Below are 22,434 nucleotides of genomic sequence, written 5' to 3'. Positions count from 1 at the left end.
GCGGGCGCCATGACAGCCTCAAGGCTAACCGCAAAAGGCCAAAGGATGGGTGGTGGTCCAATTCCTGGTAATTCTAGCCCCTTCCCCAGGGCAGTTGAACTGATCTCACCTGTAGGCGTGTGAAGCTACTGAAACCATAAAAAGTGACACCATCACGCCTAGTGGCCCTTGCGCTCTCTCTCCCCTTTGGAGACGGCCCGCACTCTGTCTGTGGAGTGTGTACCTACTTTTACTTTAACCTGAGCACCCAGTTCCCACACCTCTTTCCTTGGCTTTCTCTTGCCTTACACTCTATGCAGTGTGTATCTCTCTAAATAAACCTACCTTTACTCAACGGTGGCTCGCACTTGAATTCTTTCCTGGGCGAAGCCAAGGACCCACACTTGGCGGGGCACATCCCAGGGGCTCAACCGAGACCTGGGACTCGGCCCTCCTCACGCCCCACATCCGTTTTCCTGCATCACTGTGACCAGGCTCTGCACAGCTTGACCTCCTACTACACCGGCGGTTCATCAAAGCTCCGGTCAGTGTTTCTGTTTTGCCCTCCTGTCTCCCTGAGTCTCCCACCTCCTTGGAAGTCTTAAAAATGGAAGCCTCCCATCCGATCCCTGCTGGAAAATGGAAACCCAGAGAGCCTGAACGACCTGCCTACTCTCACCTTAAGCACCAAGGGTGGAGCCAGGCAAGACCCCAAAGCCCAAAGCCCCCAAGCGGCCTCATTCATCCCTGCAGACCCGGTGCCGTGGTGAGAGCAACACTGGCAGCTGTTAGAGACTGAATGTTTGTCCCCTCAAATCCGTGTAGTAAATCCCAACCCCCAGTGTAATGGTAGCAGGAGGAGGCCTTTGGGAGGTGACTAAGTCATGAGGATGGAGCCTCCCTGAATGGGATTCGTGTTCTTATAAAAGAGACCCCAGGGAGCCATCTCTCCCTCTTCCTACCACTCGAGGAGACAAGGGGAGGTCGCATCCTACAACCCGGAAGAGGGTCTTCACACAACCAACCATGCCGACACCGTGACCTTGGACTTCCAGCCTCCAGAACTGTGAGAGACAAGTCTCTGCTGTTGCTAAGCCGCCCCGTTGAAGGAGTCTGTTGCAGCAGCCCGAGTGGACTAGAACAGCACCCCACTTCAGAAGTTCAGAGTCACCTCTGACACAGGCTCAGCCGACCTCTGGGTGCCCTCCAGCAAGTGCGGCTCTCTTGATGCTGCTTGTCATGGTGAGACACGGGACCTCTGGGCCCCTCCCGGCCCGCTGCCCTCCCACACCCAGCGAGTGCCCTCCTGCTGCTCTCTGAACTGCGTCCTCTCTGCCGCTGCTCCCACGGCCCTGAAAGAAGAAGGATGTCACCCATTCTCTAGATATGACCACAGAGATAAAACAGCAAGTTCCGGGAGCCCCTGACCCAGCCAGAAGGCCACGTCCCAGCTCTCCTGAGACCCAGACAAGACTGAGTCCTCAAACACACCCTAGCACCGGACTCCTCCATTCCTACCCTCAGTCAACTGCCCCTTACTGAATACTCTGCGCCCAGAATCTTCTCCCATCCCAATGTCAGCAATTACTTTAAAATGTATCATTGGAAACAAAATTTTCAGAGGTATAGGTACAGAATAGGTGTTCCAAAAACACGGTCCTTGATTGACGAAAGATATTTTTCAAGCACCCAACTCCAGGACCACTCCCTTCCTGCACCTAAGTCCTCAACTGCACCAGCCACACCCACCCGCAGCCTACCTCCCAGCCCCGCTGCCTGGGCCTCTCTTGGGCAGACCTCAGCCTGTGTCCCTCTGCCAGAGAGTCACAGCCGCTACAGTTCCTTGGGATCTTCCAGCTACATGGAAAATGGGATAGAATTCACCACCTAACATCCACGAGAGTTCAGAGGTCAAAGGCTTCCTGAGCCAGGACGTGGTGATTGTATGCGGGGTCAGCCCATGTCATCTGACCCCCTGCCCTTCTTGCCCAGGCCTCTCCCATCCCTCCAAGGGTCACACTTGGGGGAAGGTGCGCTCCGGCCCACCCTGGAGCCTGGGAGTTGAAAACACGCTGCTCTGCTGATTCTCGCTGGAGCTGCAAAGTAGCAGAGCTTGTGATGGAGCAAACCTGAGGTCCATCTTTACATGTAGGGCCTGGGGACTCTCCCTGTGAAGTCCTTGGCTTTTCTCACTCAGAGAGAGCCAACTTCATTCATTTTCTTGCTCATTGACTCAATTGGTGTTGGAGGCTTATGTGCCAAGCACAGTGCTAGGCTCTGAGGTTACAGCCACAAACACAGCACACAAGACAGAGTCCCTGACCAACAGAGCTTACAGCCTAATATGAGAGACACAGTGTGTGTCACGGGCACACAGGGAGGACAGGGCTGAAACCGAGAAGCGTTTCAGTTCCCAGCTGAGCCTCTGTTCAGGTCAGCACCTTGGGGAGCCTGCAGTCAGCGTTGAGCAGGGATGTGATCCGCTCCAAGCTGCTGGGTTTAGAAAGACGGTGTGACCAGGAGACAAGCGGTCATCGGAGTAACGTTACTGGTGGCTGTGAGGATGGAGTGGAAGGTCGGAGTCCAGAGAAATCTCAGGAGTAAAACAGAAAGGGGTCGCTAGTTTGGTGAGAGAAAAGGAGGCATTGAGAAAAGGCTACCAGTTGGTGGCTCGGCAGTCGGGGCGGTTTTGGGAAGAGCTCTTTGACAGGGGGAGTGGGGAGAGCAGATGAGAAGCAGCTTAGCGGTAGATGTTAGTGTTAGGAATGGGGAGGTAGCAAGTGACGGATTTTCTGAGAAATTCAACAGGGAAGGGAAAGTTGGAGTGGGAGTGAGAGGGAGGAGATGCAGAAGAAGCCAGGTAAGGAAGGGAGAGTGTTATTAAATGCCAGTGGATTCCTGAGCATGCTTGTAGGTGGAGGAAAGGGCCAATGGAAAGAGAAAGATTGAAAACTGGAAAAAGGAGATCACTGAGGGCACAGAAGCCTACAGGCAATGGGAGGGACGAGGAACCAGCAGGTGGGAAGAAGGCCGGCCTGGGGAGGAGCGGGAGTGCCTCTTCCTCTACCTCAGGGAAGAGGAGGGAGCATCCAGTGGGACCCTGATGTATCAGGGGAGGGGCAGGACTTGTGCTAACTTAAGCGTATTCGTGCTGAATGTGCAAACATGCAATTTCACATGCACAAAGTAACATGTGCACACATTCTCACTGGGCAGACACGTGTGCGTGTACACAGACCCCCTCCTATGAATGCGGGAAAGCCACATCCCCTGCACGCGCACTCTGGCAACCAAGTCCAAGGTAGCCCCGAGCCGTGGGAGGCGTCACACCACGTGGAAGAGAGGAAGACAGGAAGATCAGCTTCGCACCAGGAGCCCTGGCCCTGGTGCCCCACTCAGCCTGCTCAGCCCGCCTGACTTCAGGAAGTGACTTCACCTCTCGGTGACTCCACCACCCCAAGGGCAAACAAGAGTGTATCACTCACCCCATCAAGCAACAGGCCGCTGAGGCTCATGTAGAATAAAAGCTTCCGCACTGCTGGCTCTTTCTCTGCAGAAATTCCAAGTCAGGAGGTGAGCTCCCAGTGGGACGGACCCGCCAGGACTCCCTGACCACCTGACCCAGACTCGCACGGCTCGGCCCTTCCTTGTGGTCACCTGGTGTCCCCACCCACCCCCACCCAACAGCTCCCGAGTCGCTTCCCAGGCATCTGTTCCACCCAAACCCAAGTGAGGGTGCGGCCAGTTCACGCCTCGTTTGCATTATCTGTCACTGTCCTTGTGCCTGCTCGGTTTCTCTGACCTCACTGAGGACACTCTATTAGGCGAGGCTGGAGCATCCTGGAGGCACCTCTGAGTGGGCTGGGGGAGGGGCAAGAAAGGGGGAGAAGTGGCATGATCTGCATGCTTCATGCTCCAGCTTCGCCGCTCTGCCACCATCCCGCCTTCCTCAGCCCCACCCTGCACCTGTGCCCACCTTCCCTTGTTGTGGGGTGTCCCTGGGTCTTGGAGGTTACAGGTTTCCAAGACTTTCTGATCTTACTTGTAGGAGTTCCCACTTACCAGGGGAGAGACTGCCGCGGGAGGCAGCAACCCCTAGTCTTACCAAGGGAATTGCCACCACGTGAGGACTGGTTCCTGGCAGATCAAAGTGAAAGGGCCAGGAGTCTTCAACTGTCCCCATGCTCCAAAAATGCTGCTGCATCCTGCCCCATCCCCGAGTACAGCCACTTCTCAAGGCACGAGCGACATCTGCTCTCTGCCCGCTCTGTCCTGGGAAGGAGGGAAATGTGGAGAGAGGAGGAGTGGAATGTGGGGGGGAGATGTCTAGTGAGAGTTAGGGGGCAGCATCTTTCCTCCCCCACTCCTCCATGGCAGCACCCCAACCATCAACACAGCCCCAGTAACCGCTCTCACCCAGAGAAGCTATGCAGCCTGGTGGTGCTCCATCAGCCTCTGTCTGTCTGTCTGATTGTCTCTGCCCATCTGTAGCCTCACCTGGCTCTGTGGAAGCACTGCACAGTGACAGATGCCAGTGCATCCTTCATCTTGGGTCCCACCAGCTCTCAGAGGCTGTTCATGGAGAGCCTGTATCCAAGGAACTGAGCACAGATGAGGAGATGCCACATAGAAGCTGAAGATGCTGGGGGAGCAATGGGCCCTGAAACCACCCCAGGCAGCATCAGGTCCCAACGAGGCCATCTGGAGCTTCCCCACCTCCCAGGTACTTGCCACAGGTGTGGCCTGGTGCCCCAGGGAGGGAGGGCACTGCTCCCCTCCCTTTGCCTCTTCCCCCAGGATGTTGAGGACTGTGAACAGGTGCCCACCCTCTGAGACCACTGCTCCTACTTCAGAGGCAGAGCCAGCACATTCACTGCTGAGGACGATGCATTACAGGTGAGTCCCCTCAGTGACAGAGGAGGGTGGGTGGGGACCCTCGAAGGCAACAAGTCATTATACACAGATGACATGCTAGACCAGTGGTTCTCACAGTTAGCTGCATGTTAGTGTCTCCTGGAGGGCTTTTAAAAGTCCCAATGCCCAGGCTACAGCCCAGACCAATTAAATCAGAAACTCTGGTGGTGGCACCGGAGTATCAGTGGCTTATAAAACTCCCCAGTGTGCAGCCAAGTTTGCAAGTCACTGTGTTTGTCCCTTTACCTCCATTTTCTCACCAAATGCTTCCAGTAATCCTTTTCTGGGGATTTTCTTAATCCCTTTTTATACTCAATGGATTTAGAGAAGTGAAATACCTTGTCTGCCATCAGAAGCTTGGCCAGGTTTAAGCCCTTGAAGGCAGTGCTATGCCTGAGGCGCTGTCTCCCCAGGGTCCAGCACGGTGCCTGCATCCAGGAGGGGTGCTGTCCAGGATGGGTTTTATGGTAAAAAAAAAAAAATCAGAATGTGATGGAGGCTCCGTGTGGATGGGGAGAGAAGCGGGCAATGTTGCTAAAGACAGCTGCTGGGCTCAGGTAAGGTGACAGGAAGGAAGGGCAGCCACGTGGTCATGGGACACAGAATGACAAACTGGACATGTGGACCAGCACACACAGACCCTGTCATGCAGGGGATCGGCTGTGGGCAGGGCTCAGGAGTCCTACCACAGTGGGGAAGACGGCAGAGCCAGCTCCGTGGCTCCTCCAGTCCCTTGAGGACCAAGGCTAATGCTGTGGCAGGAGACCGTGGGTCAGAAAGGTGCCCCCAGCTCCTGGGAGCCAGCCCCAAGCTCTGTGTCACTGAGCTAGCCAGCTCCGCCTCTGGTGCCCTGCGAGACTCCCCTCAGCCAGGCCGCTCATGCACTGTGGGTCCCCGCGCCCTGCCGCACACAGCCATTTACACAGGCCATCTAAGGCACCATCACCTAGAAACCAGACTGCTATCCCCACTTTACAAGTGAGGAAACTGAGGCCCAGAGCATGGGATGCATTTGCTCAAGATTCGTTGGTGAAATGTGGAAGAACCAAGACTTAGAACCCAGCCCATCTGACTCATGTCCGGGGGCTTTCTGCCTTCCTACCTGGCCTTTGAGGCACTCTTGCCCCCTCCACCCAAATACCCTCTTCATCAAATGTGTTGAGGGAGGGAGAGAGCTGTCCCGGAGGCTCCCTGCAGAGACAGGCCTCTGAGATGCTGCCTGGGCTGCTCCACAGCCTTTTCCTGGCAGTGCTGGGACTGGGGGCAGGGAGAAGGGGCACAGCTGGACAAATCCAAGCTGACCTCTGGGAGTTGTCCCATCTCTGTCCTCCAGGAAGCTGTGCAGGTTCAGACAGAGCCTGCCCCTGCCCCTGGCCCAGCCCGGATGGGAGGGAACACGGTACTTGGCACTTTAGAAGCTACAGCATGCTGGGGACCTGGGTAAGAGGGGGAGGGCAGGCCTCGCCTTGGCATCACTGGTCTCCCAATGGTATCACCTTCAGCCTGCACTCCAGGTAGTGGTTGCTGCATTTGGCGGCAGTGGCAGGGGCGGGCAGGAAGAGTTCTCACCGCTATGGTACCGGCTTCGGTGATCTAAGGGCCCAGATGCCATCATCCAGGAATTGTGGCCTCAACTGAAGATAGAGCAAGGTAGAGAGGGTGCTGGGCCGGACTGGAGCCCAGATGTGGTGGACAACTGTGGGTGCATCCTTCCAGGTGTCGGTCCCAGGGATGCTCAGCTCCAGTGCAGGAGAAGTTTGAACAGTGGTTTGTGTATTTTTCTCTCCATCTCTTTTGGTTGCTAAGCAACGCTAGGCTCACATCTCCCTCACCCGTGCACTCCTCAAGGACCCATGCCTGACTCTGCTGCCTGGTCCCTTACTGCCCAGGATCCCAGGATCATGGTAACCCTCCAGCTCAGAAACCTGAGCAGAAGATAGGAACTTTTGGGGGAGGCCCTCTCCATGAACACACACGTTGATACCCCTGCTCCTGCGTTGGGTCAGAGCAAAGCCTCCAGGCTCAGAGCTGCCCCTCAGGTCCCTTGCTCCCTGTGGAATTCCATCCAGCACCAGTCTGTACTGGGCAGAATCCCTGGCCTTAGCTGTAGCCCAGCACAAGGCCCTTTCCATCCCACAGAGGGGCATGTTCTCCTGGACACAGACAGAGCAGTTGATTCCCCAGCAGACCTGCCTTTTCTGTTTGCCTCCTATAGATATAGTCAAATATTGGGGTGTTTTGTGGGGTTTGGGGCTCTTTTTTGAACATTATATGTTTTTATTGTATATATATATGTATATATATATGTGTGTGTGTGTGTGTGTGTGTGTGTGTGTGTGTGTATAATTGAAGTATAGTTAAATTTATTCTTGCTTCGTCATCCAGCAGGCTAGCCTGGGATTTTTCACCTGGGAGTTTCAGCTCCAGCTGGGATGGTTCCTATTGGGCAACTTGAGTTTTTTGCCACAGTGCACATCCACAAATAACCACAAAAGTGCCAAGAGTATTGATTTGGGGATTACAAATAAATATTAGCAAGCAGAGTTCATAAATATGATATCTTCCAATAATGAGGATCCCCTGTGTGTGTGTGTGTGTGTGTGTGTATATATTTGTATGTGTATATGTGTATATATTTATAATTACCAAATTTTTTAGGCAAAGACATATCCTCAAAAATCTAGATTTGAGTATCTCTTGAGATTGGCCTTTGGCAGCAATTGACTGGAAGTGAGCAGCAGCTACTACCTGTGGGAAGGCTAGTTTGTCATTGTCCCCACCACTCCCTAATTATGATTGACTCCCAAAAGAGATCAGATAGTCACTGCACTATATAATAAGCTTCTATGTTTTGTGTTTCTTTTTTTATAACAACATTTTCCACTTTTTTAAATTTTTGTTTATTTTAAAAATGTTCTTTGGTGGAGAGAGGTAATTTGGCTTTTATTTATTTATTTTCAGTGGAGGTACTGGGGATTGAACATGAGACCTTGTGCATGCTAGGCACACACTCTACCGCTGAGCTATATCCTCCTTCTGGTTTTCTTACTAGAGTTGAAATAAAAGTGAAACATTTCTTCTATTTATGTATCTACCAAAAGTGGGGGAAAAAATACCAGGCTGAGAGAATGAGTGGTTTTAAGGCAAATATTTTCTTATATCTCACTGGAGTCTCTCACTTAGAGTCTGGCCACTGTAGGTGTGTGAATTTGCAGTCCCTGGTTTAAGCAGCTGCTACACCTGGCGGACTCTGCCAAGACTCTGCCTTGGCTGCTCCCTGTCACCGCCCCGCTCCTGCCGCACCGCTGGCGGACATCCAGAGAAGCTGAGCCATCACCAGATACTGGGATGCAGTTCCCAGTGTTCACACCAGCTTTGGGACCAAGGCAGCAGATGCCTGTCACTCACCTGCCCACCTTCCAAAGCCACTGGGCAAGCATCCAGGGATGTGATGGGGGAGGCCTGGATTCCTATGAGGACACGTAACAGGTTACAAGTATGAATGAGTCCTGGTTGTGGTCCTCAACTGAGTGACCTCGGGCAAGTTACTTAGCCTCGTCTCCGCTCAGTTTCCCCATCTATAAAAGGAGGAGAGTAAGAGTCCCTAGCTCACAGTGCTGCCATGAGGATTGGTGGTGGACATTCGCATGGTGTTTAGAAAGAAGAGTGTGGCACTAGAAAGCATAGTATTGGCGTTTGTTAAAACACTGCTCCTTCAAGGGAAGTCCAAGCACCTCCTGCGACTCCTCTGGAGACAATGTCATGGGTCTCATGAGTCAAGATCTCTGGCGGTGGGGCCGTGGGTAGCTCAGGAATCCGTTTTAACAAGTGCTCAGGATGATTCTGATACACACTAGTTTTGAGAGGCATTGTTAAATACATTTTTTTAATTTGAATATGGGGAATACATTTTTAAGGAGAATGTAAGGCAAAAAGTGAGATATAGTGAAACATCCCTTAAATTAAATAGCAGGTGCAGTACAAATTTGTATATTGTATCAATCTTGTATAGTAAAATGTTTCTTATAACATATATAATAAGTAATGCAGTGTTACAGTGCCATATGTGATCGTGACAGAGTCCAGGTACAGTGTTTGTAATTAAGTAGCTAAGAGAATTATAGTATATATACATAATATATCATTTGAAGTGATATATTATACTATATATAATATATAGTAAATACATAATATATTTCATTTGATTCCATTTTAAAGATCATACCAGACTAAACTCTCCTGCCTGCTCACTTTCAAAGGGCACAGTGCCTTGGGGGCTGCAGTGGGACCCAGGACAGGATATTGCAGAGTGGGGAGAGAGGCACATACCTGACCCTAAGAACACCATCCCCATCCCACCTAGGTCAGAAGAGACGAGACCCCACCTTGCCCTTGGACTTTAAGGTGAGGCTCTCAGGTCTCTCTTCATCCCCCAAGGGCCTGGAGGGCATACTGGGAAGCAGGAGACTCAGTCCACTTGGGCACAGAACGGAGCAAATAATGAGGGTAAGGGGAGTCAGCGAGAAAGTATTTTCCTGAAACTGAGGGCAGGAGCTTCATAACAAACCAACCCTGGGCTGCAGCTTGAATTGATCAAATCACTGAAAGTAAAACTGTCTTCTCTGGAACTTCAGGCAACAGAAATGAAAATGATCGGGCTGTGGGATGTTTCTAGAGTCAGACATTTCAGAAAAAAAGCCTCTGGGATCAGACAGACCTAGGTAGATAAGAATCTCAGTTCTGCCCATTAATTGCTGTGCAATCTTGGGCAGATGCTTAACCTCTCTGAGCTCTAGTTTCCTCCTCAATAAAATGGGAATAAGAACCTAACAGACATGAATGCAGTTTCCTAACATCCCAAAGCCTATCTATTTTACATTCTCGTGGCCTTTATATATTCTCATACAGACATTGTAATAATACATGTACATGCTTAATTTATTTCTGACTCATCCAGAAACTCACCCAGAGAACCTGCCTCACCCCACCCAGAGCACTGTGGAAATATACCTAGTTTTGCTCATCATTGTAGCCTTGAGTCCAGCACAGCATCTGGAGCATAGCAGGTGTTCAGTAAATATTCACAGACTAACAGAGTAACATGCAGTTGATCAGCACAGCACGGGACAGGCCTGGATGTGTAAGAGGTGACGGCTACTATTATTGTCATTATTAGATGCTGTCTAAGGTATATTTCCCATTCTCCCACTTCCCATACCCAATTATCCTCAGCTGCCTCTTCCTTGCATCTAAGCTCTTCTTATGAGTGACCGAAAGCCCCCAGCAGTGAAGCAGGTCCATTTCCTTTTGTTTTCATCTCAGGACAGAAAAAAAGTTATCTTCCATCATTTTGGGGTTTAAAGACTTCATTGGCATACTCCTTAAGTCTCTTCTTTACCCGAGACTTAAAAAAATCTCTCAGATTCCTTTATCCCTTCTTTACAAAGCATGCTCTGTGATTCTTCAATTCTCCACGTGATTCCTCAGAAGGTCTTCAGGTCTGTATCACAAGCCCCTCTCTCTCCAGAAGCTCAGAAGCCAAAGGGAGAAGTGAGACCTCTCTGGGTAAGTTTAAGTCTTCATGGCACATGGCCTTTGGTCATGTGTCTTTTCACATGCCTGTGATTTGGGGAAGCCAGTGTAGGGCAAGGCCAGGAGGCTTCACTCAATTTCCCCACACATTTGAGCATCAATTTCAGCATTAGAATCTTATGGACAAGACCAGTGTTATACCACATCACAGCGTGGGAGATGTAACTTGAAAAAAGATGCTGGCGTATTTCTAGAGTCCCACTGATTCATTAGCAGTTAATCCACTCCATCATCATATTATATGACTAAAATATCTTCCAGGGTGAGGTCCCTCAGGTTTGCAAGCTCCATTTGATTTTTTGCAGGTTTCCAAAGCAGGATTGGTCCCAACAGGATATGGTTTCACCCTTTCAGGCATTTTGTATGATTGCTAAGAGACAGTGTCACCTCTTGCTCTGAGCCCTTTTTACAGCATGCAGTGTTAGAACTGCCTCATTGCATAAGCATTTACTTATTTCTTCATCCTCAGCTACTATTCCTCTGTCTCTCAATTCATACCCAAACTTTTCCACATTCTTAAGAGATATTAGGTTTGGTCACTGTTCTAGATGGCTGTTTTAGATGCTGTTCTAGATAGCAAATGCCTCTGCTCAACCCACCAGCCACAAGCTCAGGGGTCCTCACACCACCCTGACTTCTGGCTAGCGGGCCCCAGTCCCTCCCACACAGAGATTCTTCTCTCTTCCCCTTCTTCATGGGGCCTGCTGGCTGGGTCTGTCTGGACAGGCTGAACCCCAAAATATACAGTGGGATTTTTCCTTCCTTCTGGATCCCTCATCCAGGACAGTGGACCAGGGGCTTTGCCTCATACAAGCACAAGATTTCTGATAGGAATTTGCTGAGATGACTGATGAATGCCCCCTTAACCCTTGAGGTTATATTTTCCATAAGATGCCCCAAAATAGCCTTGCTTAGTACAAATGGAAAAGTGGGAAGCCTATCTTATTATTCTTGGTTATTTTCAGTTGTTCTTTGATGGAAAAAGAAGTTATTCCTTACATTAGGCCTTAACCTACAGCTCTTCTGGTTACATTTCTGAGAAACATAGATTTGGGTTTCTTTTTAATGGGTTCATCTCATGTTTCCTTTTCTTTATCCTTAAATTGATATGATTACCGCATGCATGTTATGTTTCCAAGTTGTTTGTAAGAACTGAATTTTTTTTTCCAGGAAAAAACACAAAGGTTTTTATGATTTGGCCCCTGGGTACTTGTACAGCCTTGTCTCCATTCACAGCCCCACCTGGTCCTGTGTTTACATTCCCCAAGCTGCTGGGTTCTCTCCTAGTTCCCCACCAGGCCATCTGGTATCGTGCTCAGGAACACAGAGCCAGAGTTGGACGGACTCAGGTTTAATTTCTGCAAGTGCCAGGTATTGGCCAGATGACCTTAAGCAAGTTTCTCATCTGAAAAAAATGCTGATAATAACTGTACCTGTCTTCCCACAGTGCAGTTCTGCCTCACACCCATTAAGATAGCCATTATCACAGAAAGAAAAGAAAAGAAAAGAAAAGAAAAGAAAAGAAAAGAAAAGAAAAGAAAAGAACTAGCATTTGCAAGAATGTGCAGAAATTGGAACCCTGTGCATTGCCCGTGGGAATGGAAAACAGTACAACCTCTGAAAAAACAATATGGCGGTTCTTCAAAAAAAATCAAATTCTGTGTCCAGATTTTCCAGGGTAATCCCAGAATTGCCCTATGATTCTGCATTTCCACTTCTGGGTATAAACAAAAGAGGCTGAAGGCAGGAACCTGAACAGGTACGTGTACACCCACATTCACAGCAGCATTATTCACAAAAACCCAAGTGTGGAAGCAACCCAAGCAATCATCAGTAGATGAATGGATAAACAAAATGTGGCATATACACACAATGGACTATTACTCACCTTAAAAGGAAATGAAGTCCAGACACATGATACCAGATGGATGAACCTTGAAGACATTATGCAAATTCAAATAAGCCAGTTACAAAAGAACAAAATTGTATGATGACACTTATATTGATTACCTAGAGTAGTCCAAATTCATAAAGACCAAAAGTAAAATGGTGCTTGGCAGGGCCTGGAGGGAGGTGGTGTAAGGAGTCATTGTCTTATAGGTTCACAGTTTCAGTTTGGGAAGATGAAAAAGTTCAGGAACTGGACAACGGGGATGGTTATACAGTGATACGAGTGTACGTAATACCAACACATTTACACTTAAAAGTAATTAACATGGTAAATATATGTATATCTTGCTACAATTAAAAAATTTAACTGCAGTACCTGCCTCTGAAGGTCATAGTGAAGACATAAATATATAGAATATATTTGGCACGATGCTGGCATATAGCAGGTGCATGCAAAGTGTTAACTCTGTTTCCTTCTTTCTGGCAAATCCTTGCCCTGCTATCAGAATAATTTCCATGCGAACATCCATGACTCTTAAGCCTGTTCCAACTCCTATGTTGATTTAGCCATTTCAGGCTGAACTGGGTGTCCACCTCCACTCTCTTACATGCAGGCTTCCAATGCAGTCTTGGTTTCTCTGTGGTCCAGCCTTTATTTCCCCGTCTGCCTTCCTCCATCAGACTCTGAGATTCCTGAGGACACGTGTGTCCCATTCCTTTCTTATCCTAATGCCTCTCGGAATGCCTGCCGTTTAGAATGTTTACCATACATACAAATAAGGGAATGACTGGGGAAAGCAATAATTTTTAAAGTGACAATTGCTGTTCATTCCTTTAAAATAGAGGCTTTACTGAAGTATGAGGAGACCCATTTTCAAGTCAAACAATTCCATGGATTCACACGTGAACTATTAGTTTAATTTTTAATATTTGAGGGTAAAATTTTGATCATGAGCCGATGGCCTTGTAAATATAATGCTTGTGAAACTGAACTGAGCCAACATAGAAAGTTTGATGAACACACAATCTGCAGGTCAGTGGCTGTACCTCCTGCCTCCTGGGGGTCTGAGACACTCCTATGGGCAACCACACCTCTAATGGACGTGGCATCTTCAGAGCAGAGTAATAACTTCGGCGGCTTATGAGTAAACCTTAAAGATCAACTCGAATTAGAAAGATGATAAAGCATTTGTGGTCTGTCCCACCAGGTGGTCATAAAAAGGGAAGCTTGGAAATATTCTGGAGTCTCTGTCAAAGGAAGAAGAATTGTTGGAAACAGGCGATCACAGAGCTGTAGGTCAGGGGCTGGACTGCTTGCTTGTCAAGTGTGGATTTTTTGAGAGAAAGACAGGAAAGGCCCATAGACTCCTGTGAGCTCTGGGCTGAAGCAAGTGTCCCCCTGGGAATAAAAATAGCCCCTCCGGAGATAGTCACTGCCAGCAAAGGGAGTCTACTTGGGACACTTTGTCCATGTGTGTATTAGATTGCCAGGGCTGCTGTAACAAAGCACCACACGCTGAATGGCTTAAACAACAGAGATTTACTGTCTCACAGTTCTGGAGGCTGGAGGTACAAGATCAAGGTGTCTGTAGGGTTGGTTCCTTCTGAGGGCTGGGAGGAGCCCCTGCTCCGTTGCTCTCCCCTGTCTTCTGGTGGTTTGCTGGCAATCTTCACTGTCCCTTGGCTTCTGCTGCATCACCCCATCTCCGCCTGCATCTTCGTGTGGTGTTCTTCCTGGGTGCACCATCCAATTTCCCTTTTTCATATGGACACCAGTCTTAATGGATTAGGGACCCACACTGTATGACCTCACCTCAACTAATTACATCTGCAGCAACCCTGAATTCAAATAAGGTCACCTTCTGAGGTACCCGGAGTTAGGACTTCGACACATAAATATCAGGAGGACACACTTCAGCGCACAGCCATGTGCTACCGCTTTAATGAAAGAAAGGCCTCAGGAGACACAGGGTTAGAAGCCCCTTGGACATGCACTCCTGTCTCTGAGCAGCTCCTGCTACTTAATTTTTATGAGATATCACGTACTTTTACTTTCCCAAGAATAATCCAGCAAGGCTTTAAGCATATACAAAATAAATATAAACAGATGTTATGCAGAATAGAATCAGGCTTTGCCATTGATACAGGTGGATCCTGGCAGAGATCAGCGGTATGTGAGTGGCGGAGAGGGTGCAGACTCCACAGTCAAGGCTGGGACTGGGCAATTGTGTTCTGTAAAGGGCAAGATAGTAAATCTTTTAGGTTTTGTGGGTTATATGATCTCTGTTACAACAACTCTGTTGTTGTAAGGTGAAAGTAACCATAAACAATTCGTAAACAAAGGAGGATTGTTGTGTTCCAATAAAACTTTATTTGCAAAATGAGGCAGCAGACCAGATTTGGCTCATGTGCCTTACCGATCATGACCATTGTCCCCCCACCGAGTCCTTTCCCTTTATGCTATTATTTTTCCTCTGTGTTATCCCCTCTTATGTTTTCTCCCCCAGCCCTACCCTCATGATGTTTCTTCTCCTTCACGTGATTTGTCATGAAGGGTCTTCCACTCTCACTGTCACCCCCCCTTTCATTGCGATCGTCCTCATCCTCCCACCCCTCCCCACCATGCAGCCTCATTCTCAGAACATCCTTTCTTCTCCCTCCCAGGTCTAACTGACATGGATTCAAGCCCCCACCCCACCCCACGCCCACAAGGGAGGCAGCGTCGGCATCCGTGCAGGGCAGTTACACACCCAGCTCGGGCGTGCAGGGTATCCGTCACCATATGTGTGCGGGATATGTGGCAAATACCTTCAGACCATCCATCTCAGTTTATGAACCTCCTTGGCAGCCTTTGTTCTGCTCTCACATGAGGCTCTGCCAAGTTTATAAATACTTCCTCTGAATGACAATAAATTTGGTCTCTCCTAATAGTTCACTCCATAGATAAAATCTCATTGAGGCTGCAATAGCTCTGACACTTAAAGTTAACTGTTTCCTTGCTTGATCTTAACACTCTAACCAAATGGAATTTGAGGGCCTTCTATTCATGGTTCACAGCTGCTGGATGAGAGGATGTTTGCCTACTCCTCTCCTGAAAGCTGGAAGCCAACTTGCTTGAACGTTTGCCTCTCACACTGTTCTGTTCTGTGAAGTCAGGACCATTGATAAAAGCCAGACAGTTTACAGAAGGGCCTAAAGGAGGTTATTTCTCCGAACACGTGGCTGTACCTTCTCCAACAACAGATGAATTTACCAGATGTGACAGAAGCAGTTCTTTTTTTTTTTCCATGGAAGATGAGATTGCCTTTTGCTTTGATGAACCCTGAAGATCTTTTAGGTAAGGAAACATGTTAGTAATATATCATGTCATATTTCCCTTTTCTCTTACTTCTTTCCACTTTCTTCTCTTCCTTCTTTCCACTTTCTTCTCTTCGATGGCTTGTCAGTGCTAGTTCAGTACCAGGCACTCAGGAAACATTTTTTTTTTTAGCTGTCTTCTTGTCATCATTGCCACCAGCATCGCAGTGCTCTTTCCTTTCTTCTGTACCTGCAGCTACACAGAACTCAGTCGACTGCTTTGTAAATTTTTTAAAAGCCATTAGTCCAGGCTACAGCTATCTTAATTTTATTCTGTTGCCTGAATTGATAATTGACTGATCAAGCATTTTTCAATGCAGTGAAAATGGCTATGTAGTTAATACTCGAACAATCAAATATGAGTGGAAAGTTACCTTTGAATTTTCTTTTCTTTCCCTATTCATTTTCAAATGTGCGTAGAGAAAAAAAGCCATGGAGAGACAAAGAAGAAATAGACAAGTATAGAGGCCATGGGACCCTGAGGAAAGACACAGGTTCCCACATGGGACCCATGAAGCCACCTCTTTTTATTCCATTTTCTTCTCTCTTTCATCCTTTCTCTGCTTCTATTTCCTCTTTCTTTTCCTTTCATTTGGTTGCAGTTTAAAATGAATTATAAAATGGAGTCAAATGATTATGCTTTCTTTTCCAAGATGATTATTACCATCTGAATAACATTGACTACTGATTTCTATTTTGAGTTTTTTACAATTCAATTATTCATTATTGGAGAATAGGATCTATTTCATGGATCCTTAACCTGTTGCTTCCATGTGCCTAAAGGGGTTTTAACTCTAAGTGGAAAATTAAACGTCTTCATTGTCAGAATAGAAGGAAGCAATGATGATTTCAGTTATTTTGTTTCTTCCCTTGTTCCCTCCCTCCGTCCCTGTTTCTGGTTACTCATGCTCAGCTGTGTCAACTCTGATGACCAGTGAGCAAGGCCCTCACCTTGGGCTCCTCCTGGGGGAAGTAATGACTCACAGAGTCCACCTCCCTGCTGTGTAAGCCACCTGTGTCGTTGACGGCAACGGGGCTAAGGATGGCCTCTGAACACAGCATGGTGTTCACCCCACAAAGAGTGTTGATTGACTGAGGAGCCAGATGGCCGACAGGCTGGTGCCTGGCTAATGTGCAGTAAAGAGGACACCAACTATGCCCAGAGTCAGACTAATGGTCGTGGGGAGACAAACATGAGGTTCCCCACTATCAGATGTATGGAATTTGCGATCTTACAGATCTGGATCCAGGCCCTGCCTCCAGCTGCTAAACCTACAGAGTGAGGGACCTTGGGCTTCTAAGTTTATATAGCTGAGCTTCAGTGTTCTCATCTATAAAACAGATAATACTGCCTATCTCGCAGGCTTCTGTGAGCATCAAGGAGCTGATACATAAAGCACTTAGCATAGCACATAGCAGATGAGAATGAGCAAAGAGAATGGAAGGAGGGATATGGGGACAAAGCGCAGCATCTAGTTCACTCGGGAGCTGTGGGGAAACTGATCCAAACAAGCGCCAGATACCTAAAGGTACCAAAGGAAAAGCTGGGATTCTAAGCTTTGACTGAGGGTTATTTTCCCAACTTGCTAACCACACAGCGCCATCTAGGGGCAAGCGTGCTCTGAACTGATGGTGGTCTCAGCGGGGGCCCTCTGCCCCAACAGAACTCCCCCGCCCCCTTCTTGCCCTTTCCCCTAGCCAGCCTCTCCTGCGACTCCCTTCTCTCCCACCCCATGTCCTTTCCCACCCTATCCTTCCGCCTTTTTCTTCCTCTATCTCCTCTTCCTGGTGCAGTGTTTTTCACAGTGGGGTCCTCAGGGCTTTGGACAGAATGATTAATCTGTGGGAAGTCAGATACTGACCATTCCCAAACATCTCTCACCCCGCCTCCCATGCTCCATATTGCTGACTCCTTTGGATGGCACTGGAAGTTCCTGGACTGTCAGGGCCAGGCTGTCCCTGGGGCTCTGATGAGGGCCCACCATGGTGCCCTGGACAGCAGGGCCTTGGCCACCACTACTGCAGGCATCACGCTAACGAAGAGGAGGACAGCCAGGCTTGCCGTCTGTCCACGTCCCTTGGGCCCACTTTCTCCAGTGTGAGTTCCACTGTGACTCCTTACTTGTTCTCTAACCAGAGGGAGAACTGTTACCCGAAGAGCTCCCAAGCTCAAGGCAGCAGCAGAGTTTTCACTTAACATGGAAAAAAGAAAAACAAAACAAAACAAAACAAAAAACCTTCAAAGAATGAAGGACAGTTTTGGCCAAGCCTACATCTAATGAGACTTATCAGTTTCTACTCCTCATTCCAGAAATCATGATTTAAAAACAATGCTGAATTATTTTTTCCCAAAATATATTTATAAAGAGATTTTGGATTCAATTCAGCATTCTCTCCACACCTTCTTAAATCTCTCTCATTCATCTCAAGAGCTAAGATTTGTTTTCAAATCCTAACAAGTTGCACTTGAAATAGCTTCACGTTTGTTCAGTGTAACGTGGTCCTGAAAGCTCAATAGGAACATTGTAACATGATAATGAATTTCCTGGAACATTGTTCCAGGGCATCACTTCCACACACAAATGCGTTCCTGTGTTTCCCAGCACATTACCAAGTGCCAGTTTAAGTCTGGACAGGGACGAACAAGAAATATGAACTAACTGTGTTCCTGTTTGTCTTTTCCCCAAACCACATGTTATTTAATACACACTCCTGCTCTGATTGTGGCCATTAGGAAATGAAAATGTGGTTTTCACACATTGTCTATTCACATCAAGGAGTTACATGCAGCACATACATTTAAAATACAGCTGTTCTGATCAAGGCAAACGTGGGGAAGCGATCACTGTGTCAACTGAAGACTAAATAGAAACACAATGCGTGTATTTCCTTCTTATTTTTCCCTTGCTGGTGATCCTCTATTACACAAGTAATGAAGCTACTTACCCATGTGATTTCTCTGTCTAGAGCACTCTCTCTCTCTAAAGTCTGAATAGAAAACACCTAATTGTTCTTTGAATTTCAGTCCAATCCCATCAACTAATTAGACTTCCATCCCTTGACTCTGGAACAAACTTACGTGCCCCTTCTCAGCGTGCCCGGAGAACTTTATACATGCCTTCCTTATTAAGGCAATGATCTTACTGCATTATAATTTGTGATATTGATGCCAATCTCCTTCCTGATTGCAAGTTCCTTTGTTCTCATTGCGGTCAGAGTTACCACTTGGCGCCAGACAGTCTTCTGAGATCTTTGCCTGTATCATTAACTCACTGAACCCTCAGAGGAACCCTCAGAGCAGGGTTCCTCAAACGGGGTTCCATGGAACCCTAGCCCCGTTGCTATAGATTTCAGGCTACATCTTGATTGGGAAAAAACCAAACAAAACAAATCAAAGCAAAACACATCGCCTTTTAACTGATCACTAAACCAGATGCTAGTACTCACAGTAACTGAGCAGCCCAGTTAGCGATTTCATTAGAGAATTTTCAATCCTGAATGGCAATGCACAGTCCCAACAAATTCACTTGGTTGAGTCCATTCTCTGGTCTGGATGCCACTGATGGCTGGTGAGGCCCAAACTGCCCAGAGGGAAAGATAATAGGCTCTTGACCTCAGCCTCTCCCTTCTGAATTATCTCCCACAGACTCGCCCTTCTGGCCAAGCTTGTCAAAGCAAGTAAGCCCTACAGGTGCGAAAGCAAATCAGAAGGGAATTTTCATTCTGAGAAGGAATTTTTACACGCTCAGTTACCTCCCTCCTATTTCTCGATTGCTGTAAACATAGAAAACCCTGGATTGTGTAAGTTACAAGTGAACTGTATTGTAAAGTATTTGTAATTTTTACAATTTTCTCATTTTAAGTATTTATTTTTAGTGTTTGTTTTACAACCATGACTGACCATCCAATAGACAATATATGAATATGAGTTGTGAGATGGAGGAGAAAAATTCTAAGCCAAGAATGCAACATATGCATATAATAACATTATAAATACTAGGCCTGTTTTGAGTCTGATCTCTCAATAAGAAAATGTTTTTTCGGGGGTGGAGGGTGGGAAGGGATAGACTGGGATTTCAAAATTGTAGAATAGATAAACAAGATTACACTGTATAGCACAGGGAAATATACACAAAATGTTATGATAACTCACAGAAAAAAAAGTGACAATGAGTGTGTATATGTCCATGAATGACTGAAAAATTGTGCTGAACACTGGAATTTGACACAACATTGTAAAATGATTATAAATCAATAAAAAATGTTTAAAAAAAAAAGAAAATGTTTTTTCAAAGTCCTGTGTAAAATTGTCTTAAGCTATATTTTTATTCATGGCTTTGACTTACGATTTGGGTAGTTTTACTATTCAACATAGTCTATTCAATTTTGTGATGTCAATTACAGTAATTAAACTCAGCAAACAACCTCTATTTAAATTAAATCTACAATTAAATCACAATTGGCCTAAGCCAGTTATGTGACAGAAATTTATTACATTGCCTTTTGATTTTTTTAAATTCATGAAGAAGAAAGAATAACTTCATGAAAGGTAAGCTAATCTTAACCATCTTTTTAATTTTTTTCCCAAGAAAAGTTACTTCAAAAAGTCATTTTTAGGAAAAAAATTATTCTTGCACATTTTGTATACCATACTTCTTTAGCATCTTTTTGGGGGGGGGCTTTTTTTACTGAGGTTTAGTTGAGGTACAATATCATATAAGCTGCAGGTGTGCAATATAGTGATTCACAGTTTTTAAAGTTTATACTCCATTTATACTTATTATAGAACATTGGCTATATTCCCTATTTTGTACAATATATCCTCGTAACTTATTTATTTTATACATAATAGTTTATACTTCTTAATCCCCTTTCCCTACCTTGTCCCTCCCCATTTCCCTCTCCCCACTGGAACCAGTTTTTGTCTATCTGTGAGTCTGTTTTCTTTTTGTTATATTCACTAGCTTGTATTTTTTAGATTCCAAATACAAGTGATATCATGCAATATTTATCTTTCTCTGATTTATCTCACTTAGCATAATACCCTCCAAGTTAACCCATGTTGTTGCAAATGGCAAAATTTTGTTCTTTTTATGGCCGAGTAATATTTCATTATATATATTACCACTTCTTTTTTATCCATTCATCTGTCAATGGATATTTAGATTGCTTCCATATCTTGATAATTGTAAGTCATGCTGCTTTGAACATTGGGGTGCATATACCTTTTTGAATTAGTGTTTTTATTTTTATTTTTTGGACACATATCCAAGACTGGGATTGCTGGATCATATGGTACTTCTATTTTTAGCTTTTGAGAAGCCTCCATACTGTTTTCAAAAGTGGCTACACCAATTTACATTCCCAACAGTGTACCAGGGTTGCCTTTTTTTCACATCCTCACCGAAATTTGTTCTTTGTGTTTTTTTGGATGATAACCATCCTGACAGGTGTGAGGTAATAATATCTCATTGTGGTTTTAATTTGCATTTCTCTGATAATTAGTGATGTTGAGCAACTTTCCACCTACCTATTGGTCATCTGAATGTCCTCTTTGGGAAAATGTCTATTCAGGTCTTCTGTCCATTTTTTAATTGAGTTGTTTGTGTTTTGATGTTGAGTTGTATGAACTGTTTATACATTTTGGGTTATAACTCCTTCTCAGTCATATCATCTGCAAATATCTTCTCCCCTTCAGTAGCCTGTCTTTTTGTTTTGTCAGTGATTCCCTTTACTATGCAAAAGATTTTAAGTTTAATTAGCTCCCATTTGTTTATTTTTGCTTTTATTTTCTTTACTTTAGGGAAAAAAGGGAGAGAAGATGCAAATAAATAAAGCCAGAAATGAGAGAAGACACATTACAACTGATACTACAAAATACAAAAGGTCATATAAGAATACCATGAATAATTATATGCCAACAAATTGGATAACCTAAAAGAAATGGCTAAATTCCTAGAAACATACAATCTATCATGACTGAATCATGAAGAAATAGAAAATCTGAACAGACCAGTATTGAGTAAGGAGATTGAATCAGTAATCGAAAACCTCTCAACACAGAAAATCCAAGGATAAGAGGTTTCACTGGTGATTTCTACCAAACATTTAGAGATAAATTAGTGCCAATCCTTTTCAAACTCTTCCAAAAATTTGAAGAGGAGGGAGCACTCCCAAACTCATCTCATGAGGATAGCATTACCCTGATAGCAAAACCAAATAAGGACACTATAAGAGAAGAAAACTACAGACTAATATCCCTGATGAATACAGATGCAAAAATTCTCAAGAAAAACTTAAGTGAACTGAATTCAACAGCATATGAAAAGGACCACGCACCATGATCAAGTGCAAATTACCCCTGGGATGCAGGGATGATTCAGCCTATGCAAATCAAAAAATGTGACATGCCACTTTAATAGAATGAAAGATAAAATCTTAAGATCATCTTAATAGATGTAGAAAAATCCCTTGACAAAATCAACAGCCTTTCATGATAAAAATGCTTAACAAATTGGGTATAGAATAAACATATCTAAACATAATAAAAGTCATACATGATAAGCCTACAGCTAACATTATATTCAATGATGAAAAGCTGAAATCTTTTCCTCTAAGATCAAGAATAAGACATGAATGCCCACTCTCATTGCTCTTAATCAACATAGTAATGAAAGTCCTAGACAGAACAATTGGGCAGGA

The sequence above is a fragment of the Vicugna pacos genome, chromosome 9 (assembly GCF_048564905.1).
Source record: "Vicugna pacos chromosome 9, VicPac4, whole genome shotgun sequence".
NCBI classification, from domain to species: Eukaryota; Metazoa; Chordata; class Mammalia; order Artiodactyla; family Camelidae; genus Vicugna; species Vicugna pacos.
The sequence above is the reverse complement of the archived record's forward strand: the minus strand, read 5'-3'. Positions refer to the sequence as shown.